Genomic DNA, 8246 nt, shown 5'->3' with positions numbered 1-8246 from the left:
TCTCTCTCTCTCTCTCTCTCTCTCTCTCTCTCTCTCTTGAGCGCGCTCTCTGTGTGTTTCTGTCCGATCTAGCCTGGAGCTACACCAAAGACTCACATGTAGACAGTACGATACGGCATTTCACGTTTTCCTATATATTTCCGGGAATTTCTATTCCCCAACCTGTCCATTTCCTTTCCTTTTTCCCATAATCTGTTACTCTATTTCTGCATTCCTTCGAGTGAGGACAAAGAGAAGCAACAAGCAGACGACGACAGTAACACAGGTTCCTGGGGCCAGATGAATAGCGCGTATCTTTCAACGAGACCAGACTATCCCATTTCTACGTATAATTGTTGCCTACAGGCTCCGATTTCATCGTTATGGACGGATACGGTGTCGATAGATGTGCCTGTGATCTGCTAGATGCCACTAGGACCTGCTGGTGGGAGATATGTCTGTTGATCACCGACGGTCACTGCAACCCAAGCATACACAACAACAAAGCGAAAAGAGAAAACTCCATTCTTTTCATTCTAAAACAGGTTAAGATTTTTCTTTCCCACGGAGAGTGTACGAAGACGATACCACCATGTCTGGAAGAAATGACAGGGTGCTCTAAAGAAAATGAATGATACTCCAATTTTGGGGGCGCAGATTCTCCATTCATTTGTTATGATTCTATTCACTGGCCAAGCAGATTTTCTTCTCCATTTATTGATGATTTATTCTTTTTTCCACGCATTTGATTACTTCAGTATAAATCTGCAAGACGTCGTCACTCGGCTATTTCGGTGGGGTTTTTTACTTTATCATGCGTTATGTTTTCAATCATACTCTATTCTCTTCAAGTCCCCCAAGTCCACCTCACCACAAACCTCACTCCCAATCTGAATATACGATTTATGTATCGTTGGTCACTGATCATTTTATATCATATTTTCCAACCTTGTCTTCTCTTCACGGCACCACTTTTGGGGGTGGATCATGTCTGTTTGAGAAGTGGAAGTATCTGTATGTACGTTGTCGAAAGTTGTAAGCGACCTGGGGAGGGGGGGGGGGGGGTTCCCTTCTAGATTACAAGATTTCCAGCCATCGTCATATTAAGTACCTTGTGGGAGTAGTTTCAGAGCACAAGCACAAGCAAATTCTACAGGGGCGTTGTGTCGCTCTGAGCCCTTGTTGGCCCAAGCATGTAGGGTCGAAGCCCGCCTCCTAATTGATGTAAATAGTTAATAAAGATTTTTTTTAAATAAATAAATATATGAATGTATAAAATTATTACTAATAACAATGATAATACTGATGATGATGATGATGATGATGATGATGATGATGATGATGATGATGATGATGATGATGATAATAATAATAATAATAATAATAATAGATTGCATTTACATAGCGCTCTAGATCCATCACATACTCTGAGCGCTTTACATCAATCACATGATCACTGAGAGATTCACACAAGATAAAGTATTTCACTGTAACAAGAAAAACCAGTTCAACTACAAAAAAGAAAAACTATCTCAACAGTACATTAATTATATACTCATAAAGACAGCAGTAACAACAACACATTTCAGCACTTACTAACACACCATAACTAAGAATTAAACAAACGAGTCACAAGCGATCGCTTAAACCAATTAAGATTTGTTATTTCTCTGAGATCCTGGGGTTAGGAGTTCCAGATTTTAGGGCCAAAAAGTGAGAAACTTTTCTCACCAAAAGATTTTAATTTCATTCTAGAGGCTCTGAATTTTGTTTCGTCTGTGGATGACCATAACTGATGAGATGGAACAAACGGTGTTAAAAGCTCAGATAAATATGTTAGGGCGATAACAGATGATAAAAACACCTACATGAAATAAAACACAGACAGAAAGTCACCAAAAAATATGTTAGAGCTGCCAAGTGATCGTAATTTTACTCCTCATCGGCACAGTTATACTATCTGGAAGGGACCCTGCTTGTCAATGCCAACTTGTGCCGCATGGGACATATCCAAGAAACAGGCGGAGATCCTGGATACAACGTGGGCCCACGTGGGAATATATCTTAGGTCTTTTGAGTGCACGTCGGTGAACCTAACCTTCACACTACCAGCACCGGTAAACTACAACCTTCTTCCTCGGAACAAAGACATAGACACACAAAGTAGCGTGAGCTCCTGCCTTTACCAATCAATAACACACTCAATATCCTACTCCTACACACCCCCAGTTGGTACATAATAGAGGTCAGCACAAGCTAATTCCCGAAGGTTACCGACCCCTTGGTTCAAGAGGGGGACGAGCTCGCAATCAAGCAGAAATGAGCGCTCACTCATCCAGAGAGGTGGAAGAATGGACTGATGGTGCGTGGACCCTTGCCATCTCTGAGAATACGACTGCAGAGAGCCTTTTGCAGAAGGTGTTGACAACTTAGATCAGACGGTAATAGAAACTGTCTTATCAAGAGGTCAAAAGGCTCAAACCTCACCAACCAGAACCCTTGGTCAGGTGACCCCCGAACCGACCACTGGAAACCAGGCAACAGAAAGCTCACTATTATGGTATTATACTACCTTCTTCAGAAAGAGCACTGCGAGTTGTGTGCCCATTATTTGTAAATGACACTCTAAACTGAATCTATACGTTATCTGACCAGACGAATCTGCCTACGTCAGGACTTTTCCCCGTTCTGGCCAACGGCAGACAACCTATATACCAAGATGTTGGGAAGAATGTTTATCCTGGGAAAGCAAGTTATATTCGATGTTTATCAGGATTAAATGCGAAGAAGAAGAAGAAGAAGAAGAAGAAGAAGAAGAAGAAGAAGAAGAAGAAGAGCAGCAGCAACAACAACAAGAACAAAACAGCAACAATAAAACAACAATAACAACAACAACAACAACAACAACGACAACAACAACAACAATAACAACAACAACAACAACAACAGCAGCAGCAACAAGAACATGTCAGACCGATATAGCAAAAGGTCTCGATGACCGTAATAAAAGCAGATGAGCCGTTCTGTCACACAACGACGCCCACAATTTGATTAATGCCTTCATTTCTCCAAATACAAAGACCAGCCTCTGGGAAGACTGGCAGACTATGAAAGAAGTAGGAAGTGCGTCTGAGGAACAGTCAAATAAATGACCGTTGCTATGAGCCAAACCGGGGAAATAAACACACATTATGAGGAGATTAGATAATAGATAAATATCGTGATTATGGCTGGGTCTACATCCATTGAGATTTTTTTTTTTTCTGACAAGCGTAGATGACTGAACTTGGAAACGTTTTGAAGGACTTCATGTTGCCTTTTTTAATTAATTAGTTTATTTTTGTAAGTGTATTACGGCGCCGACAACTGCAAAAGGTCATCTGAGCACACGTAATTTAGTAGGAATTAATTTTGAATTTGGCCAGGCGGCGGCCAAAGCCCACTGTTATCGATTTTAGGACCACCAAGTCATCTCTAATGTGCGCTACTTGCGTTCGGGTCAGTTCTTTTTTGGGGGGGGGGGGGGGGGGGGGTGCTTTTTTAGCAAATTGGTGTAAAGGCCTTGATCATCATCACTTGATTTTTAATTTGAAGCACCCATGACTCTCGTGGAGAGGCCATAGTGAAATTACTTTCAGGGCGTTAAAACAAAGATCTTGATCTAGTCCTGAATAGTATTTTTAGCAGCTGGACCAAATTTGTCCTAACAAAATAATATGTATATAATACTTGCACCGCAAGGTTTCAGCAAGGTGCAGGTTAAAATGTGCGATCTTTAAAGTAAGTGTGAGTGTATGTGTTTAACGCCACTTTCCAAACGATTAGGTTATTTGTCAGTGTGCTGAGGGAAAGAATATCTACAGAAAACGCACGGTTTTTTTCTTTGGGGGGGGGGGTATCAAACGCCTTCAAGCATATTTCGCTTTTGTTTTCCACCAAAATCACGACCACATGAAATTGTTGTTTTGTTGTTCTAGTTGGGTTTTTGTGTTTTTGTAGGGTTTTTTTCGGTGGGGGAGGGGGGGGGGTTAATGAAAACTACCAACAACGTGTAAGTATATCATTTTCATGACCTGATTATAGTGTGCTAAGTTGTCATATAAAGCTTGTTTTTATATTTATTAATTTAGGATCACATTTAATTTTTCTTCTCTCGTAGACAACTCATCCTACTTGTCGCCATCGATCGTTGTCTTAGATGTGACTCCCCCCCCCTTCCCCCGGTCCCTTCTCCTCCTCCTCCTCCTCCTCCTCCTCCTCCTCCTCCTCCTCCTCCTCCTCCTCCTCCTCCTTCTCCTCCTTCTTCTTCTTCTTCTTCTTCTTCTTCTTCTTCTTCTTCTTCTTCTTCTTCTTCTTCTTCTTCTTCTTCTTCTTCTTCTTCTTCTTCTTCTTCTTCTTCTTCTTCTTCTTCTTCTTCTTCTTCTTCTTCTTCTTCTTCTTCTTCTTCTTCTTCTTCTTCTTCTTCTTCTTCTTCTTCTTCTTCTTCTTCTTCTTCTTCTACGTTGTCGCAGTGGTTGTTGTTGTTGTTGCTGCTGTTGTTGTTGCTGTTGTTGTGGTGGTGGTGGTGGTGGTGGTGGTGGTTGTCGTTGTCCTGGTTGTTTGTTGTTTTCGTAGTCACCAAACTGCCATGTTTAGACTAGGAACATCACGTGCCCTCATGTTTCACAGGAACCTATTTTTCAACTTTCTTTTTTTCTTCTTGAACATGTACTTGCCTTTTATTTCTTTCATCCCCCTTATACTTTTTGTATTTAACTCCTTTCTCAGATGCTGTAATCTACATGTATCTTTGCACTTTATCCGCCGTCCCTTTGTCGTCATCACCATCTCTGAAGTTGGCCACCATGCTAATACCGCTTTGCCCCCATCGTCTTTAAAACATCTTGTATTTGTTTTGCTCTTTGGGGTGTTACCCTGTCGTTTTGTTTGTCTTCAAATAAGGCCACGCCATAATCATATTTCTCCAATACTCGAGATAGAATTATCCGGGAATCTTCCAGATATTGTATGCGTGTTGTCAGAATGAAAATGGAGTCTTTGAGCTTCTGCATCAAAACAAAACCCTGCTCAAAACAACACAATCAGGACGGAAGTACAGAGTTCAACTAGACTCTTTAATTCAGATCAAAAGAATTCTCTTCCTGCAGGGTTGTGTGTTCGGCTGCACACATTACCCCATGGGGTCCGTTTCTAATAAGGCACGCGCAAACACTTGCCTCTCCTCTTTGATTTTCTAAACAGATAGTGCAACGACTTCACACAAACTTCGCCAGTGCAAAGAGAGTTGCCAAGGCTTGAGTTACAAGCACTCATTTAAGACAGTAAAACGTGTTTTCTTCTTTTCAAAAGAACAAAATCTTATGGACACTTTGTGGCATTAATAGCTGTAATACTCAATATGGATGAGATTTCTATAATATTAAAAAAATCTATAAGAGCGTTGGGAAAAAGGATTTCGTCAGAAAGTAGTTAACTCTGCCCGGCTTTCCAAAGTGCTAGCACACTGTAAAAGCAAGTGAAGGGCTTTGTGTTCGGGGGGGGGGGTGGTTTGAAATTGGGGGGGAAGTGCTTTTTATAAGGGGGAGGGGGATATGCGGGATATTTTGTGGGAATTGGACACCTTATTATTCTCTAGGAAAACAATTTAAATGAGCGGTATGACTCAGAAGAGAGCGGGACAAAAGCCAAGTTAAAAAGAAAAAAGTACCACTTGCACCTGACAGATTTTGATTTATTTAATGGAAAAGTGGGATAACTCTTGCACTCTTCAACTTCGACCGGAACGGCACTAGAAAACAAAAAGTTGGTGCCGCTTTTATGACTTTGTCAACAATTCGATCGCGGTTCCTTTTGGGGCTGTCAAAAAAAAATCGGCTTTTTCTGTCCAATAACTGACTCTACTTGACATGAACACTTCAGACATGATCGAAAGAACTGTAAAATTGTAGTGGTAGTACGCTACTAGGCGGGCTGCTCTGGTGTGTCTTTCTCCTCTTTTTCTATCAAACATATATCGCCATTACCTCTCATTTTCTTTGTTTGCTTCTCTCGAGTAACATCTCTTATGTTCGGCATCTACGAACTAATTGTGTTGCAAGTGCCGTAGAACTCTTACCAAAGCTTTTTAAAGAAAACCATAAAATGAAAGGAAGGGTGTAGGAGAGTGTATTGCTAAGAAAAACAGAATTCACCTGTACATTCAGTACTCGCTACTGCAAATAAAATACATACGCTCCACACTCATGCACTGTTACAAAAAAATGGATGTTTTTGGAAAGCCTTAGGCCACTCCTTAACAATGGGCCGCGATAAACAAGACAAGAAGAAGTCAAACTTCACTCGATCTCAAATCTCGAGCATCGCGCCTATTGGCCAAGTTTAATGCCAACTGCACTTTGCTCTAGACCCATGGCCTTCGAGAATACCGGCGCTGAATAAGTGACCGCCATTTCACGAACCCTTAAATTAAGACCAATTGGTGTTTGGGTTTTTTTGGAAATGTGGCTTCATGGCTTATGTGTCCTGCGAGGTTTGCTTAAATCAAGTGGCTGGAGAAAAAGAGAGCAACGAAATAATTGTTTCGTTTCCGGAGCACAATGCACACACCTGCTTCTTAAATGAGAAGTCGATGGCAGCCAGGGGAAATGGTCTCATTGGGATTTTCGAGCAAGAAGCAAATTGAGTGCATGTTCATTGGCGCCTTTGTTTATTTTCTTTTACAAATTGTTCATTTGCTCAATCCGACCCAGTTTTGGTTTTTAGGAATGGAAAAGTTTTTTTTGGGGGGGTGAGGGTTTGTAAGAGAAAACAGATGAGAAGAAAGAGGGATGGTAGAAAAAGAAAAAAAAGAAGGAAGGGAAGAAAGAAGGAAAGAAAACAGGAACGAAAGAAAGAAAGAAAGAAAGAAAGAAAGACAGACAGACAGACAGACAGACAGACAGACAGACAGACAGACAGACAGACAGACAGACAGACAGACAGACAGACAGACAGACAGACAGACAGACAGACAGACAGACAGACGGACGGACAGACAGACAGACAGGAAGAAAGAAAGAAAGGAAGAAAGAAGGAAAGAAAGAAAGAAAGAAAGAAGGAAAGAAGGAAAGAAAGAAAGAAAGAAAGAAAGAAAGAAAGAAAGAAAGAAAGAAAGAAAGAAAGAAAGAAAGAAAGAAAGAAAGAAAGAAAGAAAGAAAGAAATGTTCACTAACGTTCAAGTCATGTCCTGCCAAACGTTTACGAACTATGAATGTAAGAAACAAAATCATTTTTACAAAAAAATGTAGGACAACTTTCTAAGTGGATAATTCAAACGCTGTGTTTTTTTACCAAAGGAGAACGCCTCTACCATCAAATCCCACCACCCTGCCTCATCCAAACCCTCTCAAAATGTCTCCTACCCTTGACCTTAAAGCATTTTCACTCTCGAAAACGCCATCATTCCTTGGCTCAAAAAAAAGAAAGCAGATAAAGGAAGACACTTTTTTTTTCGTTGAGCAGGAGAAACATCTGAATACCCAGCCAATTTCAGAATCGAATTCTAATTTACAATTATCAGACTGCCCTTATTTCCTGTACAGCACTCTATCCCCTTTTCCATCAATCGCCAACAATGGACGCGCATTTTTCTACTTCTATGTTTTGCTAATCAACAAGTCCCCAATGTAGCTTCATTCATTTTTGAAGACTCTCGACCAAAAACGAACTCAGCGAATGTGACAGGTTCCGCAGCAGTATGCAGCTAAATGAGGGAAAAGCAGACCAAATCTTTTTTTAAAAGAATAATTGGTGATTGTGTGCTAGTTCAGCGAATCCCCGAACGAGGGCAGTTATTGGTTGCTCATAACTGACACTCAATTGATTCCTGATAAAGGAATATTCCATGAAATTTGGTACTCGACCGGTTGCACAAATTATTATGTTACGGTATTGAGTCTTTTTTCTGGAATTAAAGAATAGTTGCTGGTTTTCAACTTTGTGAACATTAATAGAAAGCCAGTTCAACATGTACATGTTTCAAATATTGGACATGTAGATCTAGATTCATACAAAACTATACATGTGTGTGGGGTGGGGGGTGGGGTTTATAACTTAAAAATTCGAAAGGGCGTCTTCCTCCGTGTTAATATCTTAAAATGCCGAGGCAAACGATAGAAGTTTGAATTCATTAACCAAAATCAGACCTGCATTTTTTTCTTACTCTCGATTTCTTTTAATTCTTAAATAAGAACACCATTAAACTCACCCCGATCCCCCGACCCCTGCCC

Source organism: Aplysia californica, unplaced genomic scaffold (genome assembly GCF_000002075.1).
Source record: "Aplysia californica isolate F4 #8 unplaced genomic scaffold, AplCal3.0 scaffold00107, whole genome shotgun sequence".
Taxonomy (NCBI): domain Eukaryota; kingdom Metazoa; phylum Mollusca; class Gastropoda; order Aplysiida; family Aplysiidae; genus Aplysia; species Aplysia californica.
The sequence above is the reverse complement of the archived record's forward strand: the minus strand, read 5'-3'. Positions refer to the sequence as shown.